Raw genomic sequence first — 25,768 nt, forward strand, 5'->3', positions numbered from 1 at the left:
TTAATTAAGGGTTTCATATATTGTGTTAGCTAGCTAATAGAGAGAAGTGACCTCTCTTATCTCCGTATTTGGTCGACGCTACGTACTATACATATAGAGAGGACTCGACATGCTAGTTAGTAAGAAAATGAAGGAAACCATTAAGTACAGAAGATCGTCATGAACATATACAGAGAGAAGCGATCGACCTCTCCTTCTCTGAGAGATTGGTCGAACAACAAGTTTTCGTATATCTATCCAACGCTACTAGCTACATATATACAATATAAGATATATTACAATCCCTAACATCTGAAGTCAAGTTCCACATGGTATTCTCCGGCTTTATTGATGATGTGGTCAAGAAAGAATCCTGCCAATTCCTCTTGAATTGCTTTTATGCGATCATGTGGTAGGAGCTCATCCCGCATCTGTCAGATCTAAATCGAAGAAGAGGGTCAATACATGTGTATGAATGAAACTCAACACAAATGATGGTAATAAAATACAATTGTGAATATTTTAGCTTACACACTTCATACTGTTTTTCAGAGTAGCCCCGCTTATTCTTGGTCGTCTCGTTGTAGATGAACTCACAAACGTAGTATCCACAGAAATCATTCTCGCCTTCCTGCCACAAGCACTTTACGAGAAATAGAGGTCAATCAAACTGATAAGCAAGCATGCTAAATGGTATTGATGAAACTAGCTAGAATCAATGGGAGATGCACAGAACTAGGTAGTAGTACTTACTTTCAGGCGTTTAAATGTCAGCTCAGTCGGCAGTCCCGGAGAAATTACGGTGAACTCTTTCCAAACCCTGCCAGGCAAAGAAAATAATTACTTGATATCAGGAAATGAACAAAGTTGCCGATATGGTGCGATAATGATCAATTGAACTTACTTCTGGAGCATTCGAGTCATGTCCGCATAGTCCTTGGGATCTTTTCGTCTCGAGTCTAAGACGGTTACTTCTCCCCGCTCAAGCTTAATCACTAGGAGAATAAAGTGGAAGTTGCGCACACATGCATAACTCATCGGTTACATGACTATAAACTCGAGTAATAAGGGAAACCGAATATGCACAAGACAGTAACACTCACTTGAATTTGTAAGGAAAGAGTATTTTATCTTTGCTTTGATTTTTGAGCAACGATTGTAGCAAGTTGTCCTTGGTTTCTATGACATTCTTTTGAACCGTCCATTCATGTATGACATTTGGGTTAACGAACCCAATGTCATATATTTGTGCTTTTCTGCATTCGACGATCTTTAATCTGCATAGTATAGTGAGGATAATAATATATACATGCAATGAAACAGTTGAGCTATATATAGACAGACTTAATTACAGAAAGTAGTACTTACAGACAGTAGCAAGCCACAAGTGATTTGTCGAGGGCCTTTTGATTGTAGAACTGGAAAAACTTGTCAAAATCAACAATTAATAGTTCTTGGCCAATGAAGTCGTGGTCCTCTTTAATTTTCATCGACAAAGCATCCTTCCCAGACTCGCTGCAGGTTTTTATGTACCATTCATGGAATCTTCGCATCATCGTTGTTAGAGCAAGAGTTCCATCTTTGACGAGAGGCTTTCCGTACTGGTATTTGAATTCTTCCACCTCCATTGTATCAAATGTACATCGTCGGGCAGGTAATCACCAGGATTGGTACCAGGCAGCATCAGCGGCTGATTTGCCACGATGTCACTAGACACCTTGAGTGGGGGGACACGATTGGTTCTCCTTTTCTCCGAGCTCGGGAATTTTTTCCCACTTCTTCGTTCTTTTAAACTTTTGTCACTTGAAGTACTTCCCGACCGACGCGCTTCTTGCAATGTCTTTTTAAGACAGCGGAGATGGTTGTTATCCAGCGAACGCGGTGGTGGTCGCTTCAGGGCATTGATAGTGCGCTTCGCTTTCACCGGATCTATCTTCTCCTCTAGAGGTGGATGTTTCATAGCTCTTCGCATTTCAAAGAAGTCCTTCCCCTACAAAAAAGGACACGTCCGTGACATTTTGGGCTGAACGAAAAAAAATTCTGTCATACTTATGACACTTCTATGACGATAATTGTGACAAAACCCGGTATCATCATAGATGTGGTGGGCTCCTACTTCTATGGCAAAAAATCATGATAGAAAATGGGCTTTTCATCCTGGGCGGGCCGGAGACACAGCTGCATGAAGTTCTTTGGGCCGTCCATGACGGAAAAAAACATGGTAGAAGCGAGGGCGAGGAAAATTTCAGGGAGTTCCCGGTTACGGTGGGTGGCCGGGGGCCGAGCGATGCACGTTTCTCTCGTACCGTACGCACATGGGTGCGAGGCTTCGGGCTCTAACTGAACCCGAGCGAGGTGTTCGCCTACTGAACCCGAGCGATTGCACTACAGGCTACGCGTTACTGAACCCGAGCGATCGATCGATGGTTGTTAACTGAACCCGATCAAGCGATTCCTTCGCTACTGCTGCTAACTGAAGCCGATCGATGCTGCCTCTGGATGAACAATGAGTGTTGCTAGGGGGGTTTGGATAAACAGTTCCCAGTGGGGGTGGATGAACAGGACCCCGTGGTGTTGCCTCCGGATGAACAGGACCCCGATCGATCGAGCCGGTTGGGGCTAGATGAACAAGACCCCGTGGAGGGCTAGATGAACAGGACGACCCCGTGGAGGGCTGGATGAATAGTAGACGGTGGAGGGATGAACAGTAGCCCGCGGAGGGGTGGTTGAATAGGAGCCCGTGGAGAGGGGTGGTTGAATAGTAGCCGGTGGAGTAGCGCGCGGTGGAGGCTGGATGAACAGGAGCCCGTGGATGAATAGTCACAGGTGGAGGCTGGAGGAGGTCGACGGTGGATGAACAATAGCCCGTGGAGGCTGGAGGAGGTCGACGGTGGAGATGAACAGTATCTCGTGGAGTCCCGTTTTGCCGTACGCCACACCCCTCCCGATGAACATGACCCCCATTTTGACCGTAGTGCTCCAACACAAGTCCGTTTCCTTTGTTTTGCGGTACGCCACACCCTCCCGATCAACATGACCCCGTTTCAACCGTAGGAGGTCCAACACAAGTCTGTTTCCTCCGTTTTGCGGTACGCCAGACCCCTCCCGATGAATAGAATCCCATTTTGAATGTGGCCGGTCGAACACAAGGCCGTTTCCTCCGTTGTGCGGTACGCCAGGCCTCGTTTCCATCAGCTGTTCTGTCCAAGCCGGTTGGCTCCCACGCGTTCCGTTGCCTCCCGATGAACACGACGCATTCCGTTGCCTCCCCATGAACACGAGCATTCTGTTGCCATCCAATGAACACGACACATTCCGTTGCCTCCCCATGAACACGACGACGACGCAGTTTCTCCGTTCCGACCCAGCCATGTACATGAGCCCTGGCCGTACGTATGCGTGAGTAGGCGTTCGAGACCCCGCCCGTATGTACTTATGTGGCCGTATTTTCTTTCTTGCACAGTGGCCGTTGTACGTACGTGTACATGCTATGTGCGCCTCTACTACGACATGTGTGTGCCTCTACATCGACCAGTATGTACATACATGTTCACGACCAGAATGACAACGCTACGTACGCTTCGACCAGGTGGGTCCCGACTGTCAGACACTTTCTTACGTGCAAAGATGTAGCTGGTGGGTCCCAACAGTCAGGGGAGCGAATCAATTTTTTTTGCCCAGACGCACTTCCTTGCGTGCAAAGATGTAGCTGGTGGGTCCCAGCAGTCAGGGGGGAAACGTTTTTTTGCGAAATACGGTGGCCCGTTCGGTGGGTCCCTGCTGTCAGGTGGAGGAATTATTATTTTGCGCGTAATAAGGAGGCACTTCCTTGTGGCCGCCGTGGACCCAGCTGTCAGCCTCTCCACGTACAGTACTCTTCCGATGGAAGTCGTTCCTTGACCAAGTTAACCACGCTGCACCGAGAGCACCAGGGCGGTGGACGACGGCGATACCTAGGAAGGGGACGATGCAGAGCCGGGGAAGACACAACAGTGGAAGCCCACGCAGAGAGGAGTACGAGGGTTCACTAGTTCGGCTGCGGTGTGAGGCTGCCGTCGCCGCAGGGCCTGGCCAGCGGTGGGAGTAGTAGGGGCGGTGAGGCCTCCGCAGCAGCACAACCGGCCACGGGAGGCAGGAGCAGGCGGCACGACCGACACTGCTTTGGGCGGCTGGAGCAAGAAGACTAGAGGTTGAAGAAGCACTACGACCATTGGATGAACATCATACGGTAACTGGAGCTAGAATCGTTCATATTGACTAAGTTGACAAAGCCCTCCGTCCCTGTCAACTTAGTAGACCCACAAGTCAGCATCCCACTATGCTGGGTCCCAGCTAGCAGGGGGGATATTCATTTTTTTGTGCGTAATAAGGAGGCACTTTCTTGCGTGTGAATATATAGCTGGTGGGTCCGACCTGTCAGCGGGGGGATCGTTTTTTCGTGAAATACAGAGGCCCTTCCGGTGGGTCCTAGATGTCAACTGGAGGAATCATTATTTTGCGCATAATAAGGAGGCATTTCCTTGTGTGCGGCCATGGACCCAGCTGTCAGCCTCTCCAGTCGTTCCATGACCACGTTGACCACGCTACGCCGAGAGCACCAGGGCGGTGGACGACGGCGAGGCCTAGGAAGGGGACGACACGGAGCCGGGGAAGACGCGGCAGTGGATGCCCACATGGAGAGGAGTACGAGGGTTTACTGGTTCAGCTGCGGTGTGAGGCTGTCGTCGCTGCAGCGCCTGGCTAGCGATGGGAGTAGTACGAGACGGTGAGGCCTCGATGGGAGCACAACCGGCCACTGGAGGCAGGAGCAGGCGGTCTCGCCGGCGCTGGTTTGGCGGCTGGTGCAAGAAGAGCAGCGATTGAAGAAGCAGCATGACCGTTCGATTCAAATCCAACGGTTACTGCTACTAGAATTGTTTGTTGACTAAGTTGACAAGCCCTGCGGACGCATCAACTTAGTAGGCCCACATGTCAGCCTCCCAACCGGTGTGCCCCAGATGTGAGTGGGAGAAATTATTTTTTTCGCGTAATAAGGAGGCAGTTTTTTTAGCAAATAATAAGGAGGCAGTTGATTGCGTGCGGCCAGGCCAGCGAAGGGAGTAGGGTGGGTTGGGGAAGCCTGCGCGGCATCACAGCGGGCCATAAGAGGAGGGAACAGGCAGTCCCGCCGACGCTAATTTAGGCGGCTGGAGCAGGAAGATCAGAGATTGAATAAGCACATCGGTCGTTGGATGGACATCCAACAGTCACTGATGCTAGAATCGTGTGTTGACTGACAAAGCCTTGCGTAAACAAGTCATCCTTGAAATCTGTGGCGTGTACATCCCATTTGCTATTATTTTTTATATTTTTACTCATTTTCTAATTCATATGGAATTTATTGCAGCCCGTTTTCCATTTTTAGAATTGCTGCCCATTCAGTACGAGGGTTAAAAAGATTAACTAAATATGTGCGAAATTTTGAAAATTCGCAAAATTTTTGCTAGGGAACAAAATATTCTTAATCCAAAAATTAGTAGCCATACTAAAACAAATTTAAAAAAAATTAGTACTATGTCATGTTAAATCCAATGAAATACTCCCTCCGTCCCAAAATTCTTGTCTTAGATTTGTCTAAATATGGATGTATTAAGTCACGTTTTGGTATTAGATACATTCGTATCTAGACTAATCTAAGACAAGAATTTTGGGATGGAGGGAGTATAAAATATCAATGAAGAACAAAAACAAAAAAAGAAACTAATATCCCATTTGCTATAATTTTTTTTTGGAATTTTCAACCCCTTTGATATTACTTTTCCCAGCCACTGGCCGTACTCTTTGGTCAGGCTAGAATGCATCCCTCCTCGTCTTGAAAGATTTGCAGCCCAGTAAGTCGGAGAAAACAAATAGGCCTAGCTTGGGTATTCTTCAAAAAGAAATATTGGACTATCTATTTTTCCAAAGAAAAAACTGCTGGGATGGTCATGTTGTTAGACGGGCCACAGTGACCCTCAACTCAGTTTATAGCCTGCTCCTCCGAATTATTACTCAAAAAAAGTTGTGCAATTCTGTCGTTAATTGACTATACATTGAAAATGATGTGGGTCCCAGATATCAGTAGGGTGGATTAGAGTAAAAAACGAGGGGTGCATCTGATTAGTAAAAGAGGCGCTTGCTTGTGTTCGGAAGTGGACCTGGTGGGTCCGTACTGTCATACTCCCAACTACAGTCCTCTCCCGATTCACTATGTTGACAGGGACCGTTTCCAAAAAAACTATGTTGACAGGGCCGGACGGCGGCGCCGCGGCGAGCGCACCAAGGCGGAGGATAAAGTGCTGTCGCCAATGTGCTGGGCTGGGTTGGACATTCTTATTGAAAAATAAAAATGGACCGAAACTATTTACGACGTTGACTACGATTTGCATGGGTCCGCTGGTTGTAGGAAGAAAATGCTGGGAGAAAGAAGACTGGTCTCTATCTTTGCCTAAGAATAATATCGACTGAATGTAACGACATTATCATAGGAAATAATATCCTCCTGTTAAATCGTGAATTTAAAGAACTGGTGCATGAGCATTTAGCTTTATTTATTTATTTACTTATTTATGTTTAGGGGACCATGAGCATGTACCTGAGCCGGATTCATGTGAGTGCCTCCCTTCCATTTAATTATGGGCTCCTCTATTGGGCCTTCATCAGTGGGCTGCATGTTATCAAAAGTGGAAAATGTGTTCCGTACGAAAAATAGTATGCGCTACGTACGGTATGGGGCACTAAAGGATCGAACCATGCAACGACTTCCAAAACATTGTGTTTGTCGTTCTAACAACACATTTATTCAACTAACAGACGAAATATACTACTGATTGTACATCGAAAACAACAGCAGCAACAACCAGGGCTGGGGGTGCAATAGAAGCAGTAAGCATGCCAGAAGAGTGAAGACGCAACTCTCTCTTCCAAACCAAACATCAGCCATCATTACAAAAGGGCTACCAAAAAAGAACAAGTGTATGCATCAAACTAAATAAAGATCCTACTACACCAAGTGTACGCATCTAACTAACTGGCTCAGTTAGACATTACTATTTATTAAGCTATGGAGATTGGCTGACGGCTTGAACCAGATGGGTGCCTGACGGGGAAACTCCAGCCAGCAGGTCGAAGTATGATACTTGCGACCCTCTCTCCTACTTTGGGCTGCAGAGCATGGCGGCACATATCAGGGTATGGTGCATGCAGAGACAGATGGTATGCTGTGTACACACAGTTTTGCCCAATCCTTGCCACACTACCATCATGATCCTTGCCGTCGGTTATCTCCTGGTTAATCGGATAATTCAGTCCGACAAACAGAGGGCGTGTACCAAGGCTACTTACCAGCCTCCAGTCAAAAATTCCTAAAGGCCCAGAGAAGCTGGGATCCTGCTCAAAGACCTTGCAGAGACTGTGATTGTATTCCGCGAAACAACACGTCCGGTACATGCGAACAATCATCAATCGTTCGCCGTCGTCTGATCGAGCCAGGGACCACCTGCAACTGCCATGCCGCTTTTCTTTGAAAGGTTCCAGGATTAGGAAGGGTAGGGACACCAGGCGTCCTACAACATCATATCAAGTTGGAGTCAAATAAAAAAGGGCTCTTGATGTAGTCAATCTTATGAACAGCATGTTATGCGCATGAATATTTTTTCAGTAAATGTTGACAGTAATATAAGCAAGCCATCATGATATCATAAGAAAGTAACATACTGTTGTAACAGCCGTTTGTAGCGATGACTGGAGTAGGCCAGCAATACATCCAACCATAGAAGGAGTCGACAACGTAAATGAAGCCCTTGTTTTCAATGGCATCAGAGAACCATGGAGGATGTATGATCCTGCGATGGACATGCAAATTTATCCACTTACTGTAGTGACCTGTCAGATAGGCGAGACCGCGGTTGAAGAATGCAATTAGCCTAAAGTCTTTATAATTTGCAGATCTTGTGGGCACTTGGCAGATTACAACCTTGAGCAAATCAAACTTGGTATCATGTTGGCTACTGTAAGATTCCGAGTATTCTGGGCCGCGGGTGCCAAAGCAGTGCAGTGTTAATCGAAGGAAGGGGGATCAATCGCCGGGTGTAGACCTCCACGAGCATCCAGCTGCCACGACTGTCAACGAGCACCATCCAAGATGTGTTCATGCCGACCCAATACATACCGTTAATATAGTTGAGGGTGACGGGGATCGGATCACAGTCAAGGGGGTTGATGCTCGCCACTCTACGATCATTATGCTGCATGACATGCTGTTTTTGAAGATCAGGCGGCATCAACAAGCAAGGAGCTGGCTTAAAAAGCTCCGCCCTGAGGGCTTTGAGTAAACGGTACAGCCCCGACGAGCACGCGGCGAGCGGCATGATAATGAGATTGTCCACACGCGAAACAATGAGCTTGATTACCTCTATGGGGAGCGAATTCCAGCCACTCTTTCAGCGGACGCTGCTCGATTCTTCCATTGTTAGTGCTTGGGTTTCGGACGAGGGGGAGGCGCCTTAGCGGGGATGGAAGATTACACGAGGGGGGGAGGCGCCTTAGCGGGGATGGAAGAGCGGACAAAGATGGAGAAGCGAATATGTGCTGCAGGAAGTGGACAGGTGATGATGACTACAACACGCCGCTTTACTTATGGGACACATACCAGCAGCGTAGGGTCATATCGAAGTCAGACAACTTGCTTGAGTGATCACAGTACTGGTACTCCCTATAGTACCTACTACTATGCCCTAACTTGCTTGAGTAGAGTAGTACTAGTGGAGTAGGGCTCTGCTCTACTACTAGCACCGGAGGAGTAGTATATTCTAATCTAAAATAGTTACAAACTTCAATGCCCGAGCATGGGACGACTACGAACCGCCATCGGTGCTAACTCCAATCCCCAGCAAACATTCATTGGGAGACATGGCAGTTGCAAACGCCCGCGACATAGTTACAGTACGTGTGTAAGGGTGGCGGTTTTGTCAAATACGATGGCTTAAAAACAAGCCACTGTCGGATGGAAATCTGACGGTTACGTGGGATTCGCCAGGATTGAGCTCGTGCAGAACAATCGCCAGATATCATTACTAAAAAAAGGTTAAAACATCCGGGGCTATAACTTGCACCGGCTGACCACTAACAATGATACTAACATAGTTGTAAAATGGTCAAAGACCGTGTCTACGTGGTGTTTGGAATTATATGCAAAAAATTTAGCAAGATGCCCGTGCATTGCACGACACACCATCATCACCAACTCAGTTTTTTCTCTACTCCTACTCCTATAAAGGACTCAGTTAGTGATGATGGAGGCGAGGAGGCGTGTTCAGCCGTGCGTGCAGCAGACGACGCAATACTATTCGATTTGTTATAAAAAAACAAAGAAGAGTAGTAGAGATAGAGATAAGAGTAGAGATAGAGACTTAGGGAGGAGCACCATCTACTGCTTCGTGTGGTACTCCTGCGCTCCATTCGGCGGCCGCAACATCCCCTACAGCCACTCCCTCCTGCGCTCCATTCGGCGGGCGCTGTTGATATTTGGGAACGCACTCTCGCGACTGCTGGCAGCCACGACTTCACCGATGATGACTTCTTCCGACCTCGGCAACCTCCTCCTCAACGACATGGGCGACAACCTCAACACCAACGGTGCTGCTCCCGTTGCACCGTATGTGTTTCTGTCGTTCTTGTTCAAAATTATGGAATTCATATTTCTACTCTGTATCCTACTAGATTCTATCTATTCATCTACTATGCTAGTCCACACGATTAGTTTAATCTCTATTATAGCCGTCATGATTTATTTTGTGCTTATTCGGATTAAATCTCGTAGTAACTTGCTCATATATTCAACTGGCGCAACGTCCCCTACAGCCACTTCCATTTCATGGACGGCCTGCTCGATGCCTCCAAGGAGCCTTTGTCTACTGCTATGAGTGCCCGATGCCGTTTTGGGGCTCGCCGGCGGACATCGTGCATCACCTCATGAATGCGTGCAACGGTCAGTACTGGCCCTTGGCGGAGAACAACAAGTACGAGACGTGCTACCCGTTCACCATGCCGGAGTCGCTGGAGGATCATCGCCGCCTGCTAGTCTCAAAGGAGGATGGCAGCGTCTTCCTCTTGATCGTGGGCACCGGCGAGGCCCGCGCAGGCCGCCGCCCTGTCTCTGTAGTGTGTGTCAGGGGCGACGCCGCTGACGCTGACACTGACATGAGGCTGATGTACGGGTGCGTGCTCACTGTTACTACCCCTCCGAGGTACGTGGGTGGCGACACCGGCTCCATCATGCTGACTAGGACTATGCAGAGCTGGGACCTTCCCGCCGATGTGGACATTTAAGACGCATGGTATGATTTACCCCCCAACGCAGTGCACGGGGACTCCAAGGTTGTGGAGACTTCCATGCAGGATCTTGATCTATTGGAGTATCACACATGAATAAAAGTGTATCCATTTATAGTTTAGTCTAGAATCTTCCTTGTATGAATTTTTACTACAATACTGGTGAAAGACTTACTATGAACCATTTCTTACATCTCCTCTGCCCCTTTCAAGTCATCCTGATTTAATCCCTCCGTCTAGGTGTATAAGGGCATGGTTAATACTTAATAGTATAGCCAACTGTTGACTGTAAGAAAGTGCAATGTCATATGTAGCCAACATGTATAACAATTGATACTCAAAAACTAATTCTTAAAGATCATTTCTTGCAAAGAACAATAAGTGTTATTTCTTCATAAGTTTTGGATGCACGTTGAACAGTTGAACACTTTTGTTTGCAAAAGATACCTTTTTATCTATTTCACCCGGATGTTTGTGAGCTCTAGAGATGAAATAATATCCGAAGAAACCTATCGATACCCGTTACACATGAGATGACCCCCACATCCTTTGTCAAAATAAAAAACTCCCGGTTCAATGCATTTCACTCTTCCGTGCAACGCACGAGCACCTTACTACTACAGATTAGTATGACCAAAAATTGAACTAACATTATATATAGTATGATAAATGCTGATGCATGTCATCCAAAGTTATATCATTGAAAACTATGTTCAAATACAAATCCAACGATATAGTTTTTGTTGACATGCACTAATATTTTGTCAGTTAAATCTCCAGTCAAATTCAATGGGGGACTAATAAACCACGACCGATGTAGTACAAGTGTAGAAGGCGGCGCTGCACGGGAGTATCACCTCTCACCCCGCTCGTGGCGCGGCAGTAAAGCCGTCATATCACAAAACCCAACCACTGCCAGTAATAAGTGGCATGGTAAAATAAACGGACAAGCAACCATCACATCCCTCCGTCTTTTTTGCATTTCATCTCTCTGCGTTTACTTTCTCCGGTTCATCTCGCACACTCGACCCCTAGCTACTACTCCTAGTATCCCTAGCTACTACTCCTAGGGCCAGTTCTTTTGGTGGCTTAAAAAATAAGCCGTCTCTTCCCCATCTTTTCCCATAAGACTAGTCACAGTGGAGAGTAACATTAAGGCGGCTCACTCATTTATTTGGGCTTCTAAACTACTACTAGTTCCTCCGTCCTGGTTTATTCATCACCATTGTAATTTGTGGTAAATTTTGACCAAAGATTTAACTAAAAAAATGTTAGTGCATGTGACATGCACAAACATTTCATTAGTTATATTTATGATCAAAATTTGACACAGATTACAATGGGGTCCAATAAACCAGGACGGAGCTAGTAGTAATGGGATTACTACTAATCTAGAAGCCTAAACAAACTGGCCCCTGGTACTCCTACTAGTAGTACTAGTACTTAAGTTGGAATTCCAATTGCACGGCACAACTTGTTAGGCAAAATATTCGATACAGGGTGTAGGAAGCGGTTTGGGAATTTGCATGCCTTTCCGACCAGTGAGATACTCTGTACAAAGTACGGCAAATAAATAACCACAGAGAAGGAAGCTAAAAGTAAACAATCAAACGAACATTTTTGCATTTGTTTTGCATTGAATCGTTTCACAAGCTTGACTAGTGTTGTTTTTCTACTTTTACAAAAACCGCATCGTAATGTTAAAATGTGCATTTCCACGTACATAAGTAATAGTAGTACTCCCTCAGTCTAGGTGTATAAAGTCTTTCCTCCTTGGTCACGGTGCACAACCAAAGATGACTTATTCACCTGGACGGTGGGAGTAGCACAGTCTGCAAGCATATATCGAGAGAGACGTGTAGTGTGATAGTATATAGTAAAGTTTGTGCTATATGCACATACTTACAAAATGCGTATGGATACACAAGGTTTCCAAACTTTCCCTCTTACATACTTAATTAAGGATGCTAATAATTCCCGAACGTTCGGGATTTATCATTTGCGTCCCAAAACTAATGAGATCACCTTACGCAACTAAATTATACTCCTACTAAAAGCCACGGCGCTCGTAGGAGCGCTTGCGGCGCGCCACGAGTGCCCTGGTGCGCGGCCGTTTCCCAGCACGCCGACATAATGCCTCTTGCTCAGCCTTGCAACTCGCGAGGTGCTGATTGGCGGCTTGCCGGCGGGTGAGCATGATCTCACCGGTGTGGTGATCCGGCGCCAACAGGTACTCCCCCTCGCTGGAAGCGTGCACCCGGTCCATGTACCACCAAGCGTAGATGAGGCGGGGATATAACTACTGAGTGTAAACCGCCCAGGACGGGCCGATTCACCCTCAACTATATAGAAGCCCACAAAGACTCAGAAGATGGCGCTTTACTACGAAACTTAGAGGCCCGGAGCCCAAGGGCGGATTAGGGCCCATAGTGGTAAACCGCCATAGTCATGTAACTTGTATTGTAAGATAAGGAAAGGAGAGACCGAGCCGAACACTTGTATGAGTCGGCCTCGGGACTCTGTAGTCCGGCCGGGTGTCAACCCGTGTATATAAGGGGACGACCCGGTGGCGGTTCAGGGACAAGAAACACAACTCGATAGCCAGGCATAGCTTGTTTAGCTCCCTGGTTAGCGAGACCCCAATAATCCCATCACAACTAGACGTAGGCCTTTACCTTCATCGAAGGGGCCGAACTAGTATAAAAATCCCTCGTGTCCTTTGTCCGGTTTAACCCCTTTAAGCTAACCCGTCGTGATGGCTCCACGACTAAGTCCTTACACGAGGACATCTGACGTGATATTTCCACGACAGTTGGCACCAACCGTGGGGCTATCGCACGATGGTTTCGAGTTCTTGAAGGGCATCTTTGAAGGACTCAAAGGATACATGGTGGGCTGGATGACCAAGAGTCGTCGGGGCAAGCTCTACATCGACGATGCAGGCTGAGGCCCCGAGGCCGGCTCAATTGAGTACGGGTACCGGATCCCCTTCGGCGGAATTCACGTCTTTATCGGCAAGATCGATGAACCGGGCCTTGAGCCGGACATCTGCACCGACCTCGTCGAAACGGCTCAGCATGCAAGTCCTGCCCGGATTCAGCCTCCTATGAAGCGTGCGTTCATGGGATGTGTCCACGGGATCAGATCTTAACCGGTGTCAGAGGGTGACACGGTCGCTTATTCCGACAGCGAATCATCTAGTGAAACTGAATCCTTGTACCAAGTTCAGGATGGCGTGTTTGAAGGGTATTTCGATGGCACCAGTATTTCGGAATTCCTTGAAACGCCGAACCACGTTGAAATCTTCATGGCTGGAACACAACCAACCTTGCAAAACTCTACTACGGCGGCGTCTGGACCGGTAGCAGGGGCAGGAGGGTCCGCGCGCCGGCCGGCTCAAGTTCTCTCCGGTTTGATGGATGCCTGGGCTGCCTTGTTGACCATAACAGTTACACCAGTGACATAGGATCAGCACAATGAGGACATTGCGAGTCTAAAAGATCAGATTACGTAAGCTAAGGCGGACTTAGCGGCTGAGGAAACTAGGATGGCGAAGGAACGGGCCGCTTTAGATGCCCAGGCGCAAAGGATTCAAGCTGAGAATTATCGGCTTTTGATGGATCAGAACGCCCTAAATCAAGTATCCAGGAGGAAGCATCAATCCCGCCTGCCGGCAAATTACAACGCAATGAATCTCTTTGGAATGCCAGGAGCAGGGACTAGCAACCCGCCAGCAGTAAACCGGAATACCGATCCAAGAACCGGGGCTCCAGATCAACCTCAGGTGATGGGTCCGCCTCAGCGTACGGACAACCCGCCGCGGTATACCACACCGCCGCCGGGTCACTTCTCTACCCCGTTGGATAATATGATAGCGGCAGCATCCCAGTTGGACGCTATTGCGATTGAAGGTGAATCGCCGGCAGTGGTTGAGACACGGCGGGCCAGGGATCTTCTTCAAACAGCTTTGACACAGCAGCAAGCGTACTCATATAGCCGAGACAGGGTTCACTCAACCCCGCGACCGAGCAAAAGCTATAGCAGGCATATAGATGAACCGGAGGTGTCTAGCAGTGCGCGGCGCCGCATTGTCCCTCAAGGGCCTAATCCGGTGCATGGTGATATGAACGCTCAGGACGTGGTGGATAATGGCAGAGCGCGAAGGGAGCACGCTTTAGCAGCACAACATACGGGTCGATATCAACCCACCCCGGTTCAGCCAGCAGCGTCAGTGGACCGAGGCGTCGGGGTTGCTTTCAGTTCGTGGGGAGTGCCGTGCCTTATTCCGGCTCTCCGTAATGTGCGATTGCCTAAGGATTTCAAGGGGCCACGTAAGGTGCTGAATTACACCGCTGATCAGCCACCTGAGGCGTGGGTGGAAAGTTATGAGATGGCAATGGAGATGCTGGATGTTGATGAAGCGTCTTGTGCAAAGTACTTCACGATGATGTTGGAGGGAACATCCCGTACTTGGTTGAAAAACTTACCACCTAATTCCATTGAGTCATGGGACCAGTTGAAGGCCCGGTTTATAGCCAATTTCAAGGACACATGTAAGCAGCCTATGTCCATTGTGGATCTTGACGCTTGTGTTCAAGGGGAGAACGAGTCAACAACTCATTGGGTGCGCCGGGTTTCAGAAGTCTTGCACTCATCGGACCGTATTAATGCCGGCTCAGCAATCATCACCTTGGAGCGTAATTGCCGGTTTAAGTCACCGAAGATGAAGTTGGGACGGCTCAAGCGTCACTGCGATGACATGGGCACTGTCGGTGTCAAAACCGGCGGATCTCAGGTAGGGGGTCCCGAACTGTGCGTCTAGGCGGATGGTAACAGGAGACAAGGGACACAATGTTTTTACCCAGGTTCGGGCCCTCTCGATGGAGGTAAAACCCTACTACTGCTTGATTAATATTGATGATATGGGTAGTACAAGAGTTGATCTACCACGAGATCAGAGAGGCTAAACCCTAGAAGCTAGCCTATGGTATCATTGTTGTTCGTCCTACGGACTAAACCTCTCCGGTTTATATAGACACCGGAGAGGGCTAGGGTTACACAGAGTCGGTTACAATGGGAGGAGATCTACATATCGTATCGCCAAGCTTGCCTTCCACGCCAAGGAAAGTCCTATCCGGACACGGGACGAAGTCTTCAATCTTGTATCTTCATAGTCCGGGAGTTCGGCCAAAGGTCATAGTCCGGCCATCCAGACACCCCCTAATCCAGGACTCCCTCAGTAGCCCCTGAACCAGGCTTCAATGACGACGAGTCCGGCGCGCAAATTTGTCTTCGGCATTGCAAGGCGGGTTCCTCCTCTGAATACTTCATAGAAGATGTTGAATACAAGGATAGTGTCCGGCTCTATAAAATAAGTTCCACATATCACCGTAGAGAGAATAATATCTGCACAAATCTAATCTGCTGACGTATTCCGCAGCGTGACGTCATGCCACAGCAAAGCCTTCATTCGAATCATTTTACTGTCCCACCTCAGCGTGTTTAGCGAGGCGGTTTCCTTGGCACGTCTTGTCAAAGCAGAGATCGTGTCCCCTTATTCAGGGATTCTCATCAATACGGGCGTGGGTAACCCAACCGTGCCATCAATCGCGGCACTTGGGAGATAAGCGAGCTTTACTAGGCTGGTGGGGGCACGCAGCTTCGGCCGCCCATATAAGGGGATAAGAATTCACCCTTTCAATCTACGCCTTCTTCCTCCTTTGCTTATCCATTTCCGCGCACTCGAGCTCTAGCGCCCAAGTCCGCACTTACCACCTCAAGCTTCTCCAATCATGTCCGGAGCGGGAGGTAGATGGATGGCCTCCACCATCACGGAGGGGCACATCAAAAAGTTGAGGAAAGCCGGATACTTGTGTAACGGCATCGCGCACCGGCTCCCAGATGAGGGGCAACTCATCCCCACCCCTAGGCCCCATGAGAGGTGGTGTTCCTCACCCATTTCCTCCGCGGACTGGGCTTCCCACTTCACCCATTTGTCCGGGGGCTCATGTTCTACTATGGCCTGGATTTCCATGATCTGGCCCCGAACTTCATCCTCAACATCTCGGCGTTTATCATCATGTGCGAGGCCTTACTCCGTATCAAACCCCACTTCGGCCTATGGCTGAAGATCTTCAGCGTCAAGCCGAAGGTCGTGGGCGTCCGGCAAGCGGAGTGCGAATGCGCCATGGTGGGCAAGATGCCCAACGTCACATGGCTCGAGGGCTCCTTCGTGGAAACCATCAAAGGATGGCAATCAGGGTGGTTCTACATCACCGAGCCGCGTGACCCTGAGTGGGCAGCGGCCCCCGAATTCCAATCTGGCATTCCCACACGGCTCACATCTTGGAAAGAGACGGGCCTGTTGTGGGGTAATCCGGAAGAGGTGACCGGACTCCAAACCTGCGTCCAAGACCTGGTAAACAAGAAGGTCAAACTTGTCAACATAGTCCAGGCCATGCTCTTCCGTCGGATCCTCCCGTGTCAACGACGGGCCTTCAACTTGTGGGAGTTCGACCCGGCCCACCACCAGACTTTGTCCAGGCTCTTCGACACAAAGCACGAGGACGCCTGGAAGGTGCTATTCAAGAGCTCCGAGGTCTCCCCTCCCGTCACCGAGGATCGCGGATTCTGCGCCAAGCGCCAAGCCTGTTGGGGAACGTAGTAATTTCAAAAAATTTCCTACACACACGCAAGATCATGGTGATGGCATAGCAACGAGAGGGGAGAGTGTTGTCCACATACCCTCGTAGACCATAAGCGGAAGCGTTATGACAACACGGTTTATGTAGTCATACGTCTTCACGATTCGACCGATCCAAGCACCGAACATACGGCACCTCCATGTTCAGCACACGTTCAGCTCGATGACGTTCCCCGGGCACCAATCCAGCAAAGCGTCGGGGATGAGTTCCATCAGCACGATGGCGTGGTGACGATGATGATGTTCTACCGGCGCAGGGCTTCGCCTAAACTCCGCGACGATATGACCGAGGTGGAATATGGTGGAGGGGGGCACCGCACACGGCTAAGGAACGATCCGTAGATCAACTTGTGTCTCTATGGGGTGCCCCGTCCTCCGTATATAAAGGGGGAGAGGAGGAGGGGCCCGGCCAAGAGGGGAGGCGCGCCCTAGGGGGGGAAAACCTACTCCAAGTAGGTTTAGCCCCCCTTTCCTATTAGGAGTAGGAGAGGGCAGGAAGAGAGGGGAGGGAAGAAGGCAAGGGGGGGCCGGCCCCCCTCCCAATTCGGATTGGGCTTGGGGGGGGGGGCGCCCCTGAAGGAAATATGCCCTAGATGCAATAATAAAGTTATTATTTATTTCCTTATTTCATGATAAATGTTTATTATTCATGCAAGAATTGTATTAACCGGAAACATAATACATGTGTGAATACATAGACAAACATAGTGTCACTAGTATGCCTCTACTTAACTAGCTTGTTTATCAAAGATGGTTATGTTTCCTAACCATGGACAAAAGAGTTGTCATTTGATTAACGGGATCACATCATTAGGAGAATGATGTGATTGACTTGACCCATTCCGTTAGCTTAGCACTTGATCGTTAAGTATGTCGCTATTGCTTTCTTCATGACTTATACATGTTCCTATGACTATGAGATTATGCAACTCCCGTTTACCGGAGGAACACTTTGTGTGCTACCAAATGTCACAACGTAACTGGGTGATTATAAAGGAGCTCTACAGGTGTCTCCGAAGGTACATGTTGGGTTGGCGTATTTCGAGATTAGGTTTTGTCACTCCGATTGTCGGAGAGGTATCTCTGGGCCCTCTCGGTAATGCACATCACTATAAGCCTTGCAAGCAATGTAGCTAATGAGTTAGTTACGGAATGATGCATTACGTAACGAGTAAAGAGACTTGCCGGTAACGAGATTGAACTAGGTATTGGATACCAACGATCGAATCTCGGGCAAGTAACATACCGATGACAAAGGGAACAAAGTATGTTGTTATGCGGTTTGACCGATAAAGATCTTCGTAGAATATGTAGGAGCCAATATGGGCATCCAGGTTCTGCTATTGGTTATTGACCAAGAATAGTTCTAGGTCATGTCTACATAGTTCTCGAACCCGTAGGGTCCGCACGCTTAACGTTACGATGACAGTTTTATTATGAGTTTATAAGTTTTGATGTACCGAAGTTTGTTCGGAGTCCCGGATGTGATCACGGACATGACGAGGAGTCTCGAAATGGTCGAGACATAAAGATTGATATATTGGACGACTATATTCGGACACCGGAAGTGTTCTGGGTGATTTCGGAGAAAACCGAAGTGCCGGGGGGGTTACCGGAACCCCCCGGGAGAGTATTGGGCCTTATGGGCCTTAGGGGAAAGGAGAGAGGGGCGGCCAGCATGGGCCGCGCCCCCCCTCCCCCTCTAGTCCGAATTGGACTAGGAGGGGGGGCGACGCCCCCCTTCCTTCCCCCTCTCCCCCTTCCTTTCCCCTCCTAGTAGGAGTAGGAAAGGAGGAGTCCTACTCCTACTAGGAGGAGGATTCCTCCTCCCTTGGCGCTCCCAAGGGGCCGGCCGGCCTCCCCCCTTGCTCCTTTATATACGGGGGCAGGGGGCACCCCATAGACACACAAGTTGATCTACGGATCGTTCCTTAGCCGTATGCGGTGCCCCCCTCCACCATATTCCACCTCGGTCATATCGTCGCGGAGTTTAGGGGAAGCCCTGCGCCGGTAGAACATCATCTTCGTCACCACGCCGTCGTGCTGACGGAACTCATCCCCGAAGTTTTGCTGGATCAGAGCCCGGGGATCGTCATCGAGCTGAACGTGTGCTGAACTCGGAGGTGGCGTACGTTTGGTGCTTGGATCGGTCGGATCGTGAAGACGTACGACTACATCAACTGCATTGTCATAATGCTTCCGCTTACGGTCTACGAGGGTACGTGGACGAACACTCTCCCCTCTCGTTGCGATGCCATCACCATGATCTTGCGTGTGCGTAGGAAATTTTTGAAATTACTACGTTCCCCAACAGTGGCATCCCAGCCTAGGTTTTATGCGTTGATGTTATATGCACGAGTAGAACACAAGTGAGTTGTGGGCGATACAAGTCATACTGCTTACCAGCATGACATACTTTGGTTCGGCGGTATTGTTGGATGAAGCGGCCCGGACCGACATTACGCGTACGCTTACGCGAGACTGGTTCTACCGACGTGCTTTGCACACAGGTGGCTGGCGGGTGTCAGTTTCTCCAACTTTAGTTGAACCGAGTGTGGCTACGCCCGGTCCTTGCGAAGGTTAAAACAGCACCAACTTGACAAACTATCATTGTGGTTTTTGATGCGTAGGTAAGAACGGTTCTTGCTAAGCCCATAGCAGCCACGTAAAATTTGCAACAACAAAGTAGAGGACGTCTAACTTGTTTTTGCAGGGCATGTTGTGATGTGATATGGTCAAGACGTGATGCTATATTTTATTGTATGAGATGATCATGTTTTGTAACCGTAGTTATCGGCAACTGGCAGGAGCCATATGGTTGTCGCTTTATTGTATGAAATGCAAACGCCCTGTAATTGCTTTACTTTATCACTAAGCGGTAGCGATAGTCGTAGAAGCAATAGATGGCGTAACGACAACGATGCTACGATGGAGATCAAGGTGTCGCGCCGGTGACGATGGTGATCACGATGGTGCTTCGGAGATGGAGATCACAAGCACAAGATGATGATGGCCATATCATATCACTTATATTGATTGCATGTGATGTTTATCCTTTATGCATCTTATCTTGCTTTGATTGATGGTAGCATTTTAAGATGATCTCTATTAAAAATTATCAAGAAGTGTTCTCCCTGAGTATGCACCGTTGCCAAAGTTCATCGTGCCCAGACACCACGTGATGATCGGGTGTGATAAGCTCTACGTCCATCTACAACGGGTGCAAGCCAGTTTTGCACACGCGGAATACTCAGGTTAAACTTGACGAGCCTAGCATATGCAGATATGGCCTTGGAACACGGAGACCGAAAGGTCAAGCGTGAATCATATAGTAGATATGATCAACATAATGATGTTCACCATTGAAAGCTACTCCATTTCACGTGATGATCGGTTATGGTTTAGTTGATTTGGATCACGTGATCACTTAGAGGATTAGAGGGATGTCTTTCTAAGTGGGAGTTCTTAAGTAATATGATTAATTGAACTTAAATTTATCATGAACTTAGTCCTGGTAGTATTTTGCAAATTATGTTGTAGATCAATAGCTTGCGTTGTTGCTCTCATATGTTTATTTTGATATGTTCCTAGAGAAAATTGTGTTGAAAGATGTTAGTAGCAATGATGCGGATTGGATCCGTGATCTGAGGTTTATCCTCATTGCTGCACAGAAGAATTATGTCCTTAATGCACCGCTAGGTGACAGACCTATTGCAGGAGCAGATGCAGACGTTATGAACGTTTGGCTAGCTCAATATGATGACTACTTGATAGTTTAGTGCACCATGCTTAACGGCTTAGAATCGGGACTTCAAAGACGTTTTGAACGTCATGGACCATATGAGATGTTCCAGGAGTTGAAGTTAATATTTCAAGCAAATACCCGAGTTGAGAGATATGAAGTCTCCAACAAGTTCTATTGCTAAAAGATGGAGGAGAATCGCTCAACTAGTGAGCATGTGCTCAGATTGTCTGGGTACTACAATCGCTTGAATCAAGTGGGAGTTAATCTTCCAGATAAGATAGTGATTGACAAAATTCTCTAGTCACCACCACCAAGTTAGTAGAACTTCATGATGAACTATAATGCAACGGATGACGAAAACAATTCCCAAGCTCTTCGTGATGCTGAAATCGATGAAGGTAGAAATCAAGAAAAGCATCAAGTGTTGATGGTTGACAAGACCACTAGTTTCAAGAAAAGGGCAAAGGGAAGAAGTGGAACTTCAAGAAGAACGGCAAGCAAGTTGCTTCTCAAGTGAAGAAGCCCAAGTCTGGTCCTAAGCCTGAGACTAAGTGCTTCTACTGCAAAGGGACTAGTCACTGGAAGTGGAACTGCCCCAAGTATTTGGCGGATAAGAAGGATGGCAAAAGTGAACAAAGGTATATTGGATATACATGTTATTGATGTGTACTTTACTAGTGTTTATAGCAACCCCTCGGCATTTTGATACTGGTTCAATTGCTAAGAGTAGTAACTCGAAATGGGAGATGCAGAATAAACAGAAACTCGTTGAGGGTGAGGTGACGATGAATGTTGGAAGTAGTTCCAATATTGATATGATCATCATCGCACACTCCCTATACTTTCGGGATTAGTGTTGAACCTAAATAAATGTTATTTGGCATTTGCGTTGAGCACGAATATGATTTGATCATGTTTATTGCAATACGGTTATTCATGTAAGTTAGAGAATACTTATTGTTCTGTTTACATGAATAAAACCTTCTATGGTCATACACCCAATGAAAATGGTTTGTTGGATCTCGATCGTGTGATACACATATTCATAATATTGAAACCAAAAGATGTAAAGTTAATAATGATACTGCAACTTATTTGTGGCACTGCCGTTTAGGTCATATTGGTGTAAAGCGCATGAAGAAACTCCATAAAAGATGGATTTTCGGAATCACTTGGTTATGAATCATTTGATGCTTGCGAACCGTGCCTTTTGGGCAAGATGACTAAAACTCCGTTCTCCGGAACAATGGATCAAGCTACTGACTTATTGGAAATAATACATACCGATGTATGCGATCCAATGAGTGTTGATGCTCGTGGCAAGTATCGTTATTTTCTGACCTTCACAAGATGATTTGAGCAGATATGGGTATATCTACTTGATGAAACATAAGTCTGAAATAGTTGAAAGGTTCAAAGAATTTCAGAGTGAAGTGAAAAAATCATCGTAACAAGAAAATAAAGTTTCTGCGATCTGATCGCGGAGACAAATATTTGAGTTACGAGTTTGGTCTTCAATTAAAACAATGTGGAATAGTTTCACAGCTCACGCCACCTGGAACACCACAATGTTATGGTGTGTCCGAACGTCATAACCGCACTTTATTGGATATGGTGCGATCTATGATGTCTCTTACCGATTTACCGCTATCGTTTTGGGGTTATGCATTAGAGACAGCTGCATTCACGTTAAAAAGGGCACCATATAAATCCGTTGAGACGACACCATATGAACTGTGGTTTAGCAAGAAACCCAACTTGTCGTTTCTTAAAGTTTGGGGCTGTGATGTTTATGTGAAAAAGTTTCATCCTGATAAGCTCAAACCCAAATCGGAGAAGTGCGTCTTCATAGAATACCCAAAGGAAACTGTTGGGTACACCTTCTATCATAGATCCGAAGGCAAGATATTGGTTGCTAAAAATGTATCCTTTCTAGAGAAGGAGTTTCTCTCGAAAGAAGTGAGTGGGAGGAAAGTAGAACTTGATGAGGTAACTGTACCTGCTCCCTTATTGGAAATTAGTTCATCACAGAAATCTGTTCCTGTGACTACTACACCAATTAGTGAGGAAGTTAATGACGATGATCATGAAACTTCAGATTAAGTTACTATAGACCCTCGTAGGTCTTCCAGAGTAAGATCCGCACCAGAGTGGTACGGTAATCCTATTCTAGAAGTCATGTTACTTGACCATGGCGAACCTACGAACTATGAGGAAGCGATGATGAGCCCAGATTCCGCAAAATGGCTGGAGGCCATGAAATCTGAGATAGGATCCATGTATGAAAACAAAGTATGGACTTTGATTGACTTGCCCAATGATCGGCAAGACATTGAGATTAAATGGATCTTCAAGAGGAAGACGGACGCTGATAGTGTTACTATCTACAAAACTAGAATTGTCGCAAAAGGTTTTCGACAAGTTCAAGGTGTTGACTACGATGAGAGTTTTTCACTCGTATCTATGCTTAAGTCTGTCTAAATCATGTTAGCAATTGCCGTATTTTATGAAATCTAGCAAATGGATAAACAAAACTGCATTCCTTAATGGTTTTCTTAAAGAAGAGTTGTATATGATGCAACCAGAAGGTTTTGTGAATCCTAAAGGTGCTAAAAAATTGTGCAAGCTCCAGCGATCCATCTATGGACTGGTGCAAGCATCTCGGAGTTGGAATATATGCTTTGATGAGTTGATCAAAGCATATGGTTTTATACAGACTTTTGAAGAAGCCTGTATTTACAAGAAAGTGAGTGGGAGCTCTGTAGCATTTCTAATATTATATGTGGATGACATATTGTTAATTGGAAATGATATGGAAATTCTGGATAGCATGAAAGGATACTTGAATAAGAGTTTTTCAAAGCAAGACCTTGGTGAAGCTGCTTACACATTGAGCATCAAGACGCTTGATAAGATTTTTCAATGAGTACATACCTTGATAAATTGTTGAAATAGTTCAAAATGGAACAGTCAAAGAAGGAGTTCTTGCCTGTGTTACAAGGTGTGAAGTTGATTAAGACTCAAGACCCGACCATTGCAGAAAATAGAAAGAGAATGAAAAGTCATTCCCTATGCCTCAGTCATAGGTTCTATAAAGTATGCTATGCTGTGAACCAGACCTATTATATACCTTGCTCTATGTTTGGCAAAGGAATACAATTTTGATCTAATAAGTAGATCACTGGACATGGGTCAAGAATATCCTTAGTGAGGACTAAGGAGATGTTTCTCAATTATGGAGGTGATAAAAGAGCCCGTCGTTAAAGTTACAACGATGCAAGCTTTTACACCAATCTAGATGACTCTAAGTCTCAATTTGGATACATATTGAAAATGGGAGCAATTAGCTAGAGTAGCTCCGTGCAAAGCATTGTGGACATAGAATATTTGCGAAATACATACGGCTCTGAATATGACAGACCCGTTGACTAAGCTTCTCTCACGAGCAAAACATGATCATACCTTAGTACTCTTTTTGGGTGTTAATCACATAGCGATGTGAACTAGATTATTGACTCTAGTAAACCCTTTGGGTGTTGATCACATGATGATGTGAACTATGGGTATTAATCACATGCAGATGTGAATATTGGTGTTAAATAACATAGCGATGTGAACTAGATTATTAACTCTAGTGCAAGTGGGAGACTGAAGGAAATATGCCCTAGAGGCAATAATAAAGTTATTATTTATTTCCTTATTTCATGATAAATGTTTATTATTCATGCTAGAATTGTATTAACCGGAAACATAATACATGTGTGAATACATAGACAAACATAGTGTCACTAGTATGCCTCTACTTAACTAGCTTGTTTATCAAAGATGGTTATGTTTCCTAACCATGGACAAAAGAGTTTTCATTTGATTAACGGGATCACATCATTAGGAGAATGATGTGATTGACTTGACCCATTCCGTTAGCTTAGCACTTGATCGTTAAGTATGTCGCTATTGCTTTCTTCATGACTTATACATGTTCCTATGACTATGAGATTATGCAACTCCCGTTTACCGGAGGAACACTTTGTGTGCTACCAAACGTCACAACGTATCTGGGTGATTATAAAGGAGCTCTACAGGTGTCTCCGAAGGTACATGTTGGGTTGGCGTATTTCGAGATTAGGTTTTGTCACTCTGATTGTCGGAGAGGTATCTCTGGGCCCTCTCGGTAATGCACATCACTATAAGCCTTGCAAGCAATGTAGCTAATGAGTTAGTTACGGAATGATGCATTACGTAACGAGTAAAGAGACTTGCCGATAACGAGATTGAACTAGGTAATGGATACCGATGATCGAATCTCGGGCAAGTAACATACCGATGACAAAGGGAACAAAGTATGTTGTTATGCGGTTTGACCGATAAAGATCTTCGTAGAATATGTAGGAGCCAATATGGGCATCCAGGTTCCGCTATTGGTTATTAACCAAGAATAGTTCTAGGTCATGTCTACATAGTTCTCGAACCCGTAGGGTCCGCACGCTTAACGTTACGATGATAGTTTTATTATGAGTTTATAAGTTTTGATGTACCGAAGTTTATTCGCAGTCCCGGATGTGATCATGGACATGACAAGGAGTCTCGAAATGGTCGAGACATAAAGATTGATATATTGGACGACTATATTCGGACACCGGAAGTGTTCCGGGTGATTTCGGAGAAAACCGGAGTGCCGGGGGGGTTACCGGAACCCTCCGGGAGAGTATTGGGCCTTATGGGCCTTAGGGGAAAGGAGAGAGGGGCGGCCAGCATGGGCCACACGCCCCCTCCCCCTCTGGTCCGAATTGGACTAGGAGGGGGGGGGGGCGGCGCCCCCCCTTCCTTCCGCCTCTCCCCCTTCCTTTCCCCTCCTAGTAGGAGTAGGAAAGGAGGAGTCCTACTCCTACTAGGAGGAGGATTCCTCCTCCCTTGGCGCTCCCAAGGGGCCGGCCGGCCTCCCCCCTTGCTCCTTTATATACGGGGGCAGGGGGCACCCCATAGACACACAA

This window comes from Triticum dicoccoides, chromosome 5B (genome assembly GCF_002162155.2).
Source record: "Triticum dicoccoides isolate Atlit2015 ecotype Zavitan chromosome 5B, WEW_v2.0, whole genome shotgun sequence".
NCBI lineage: Eukaryota > Viridiplantae > Streptophyta > Magnoliopsida > Poales > Poaceae > Triticum > Triticum dicoccoides.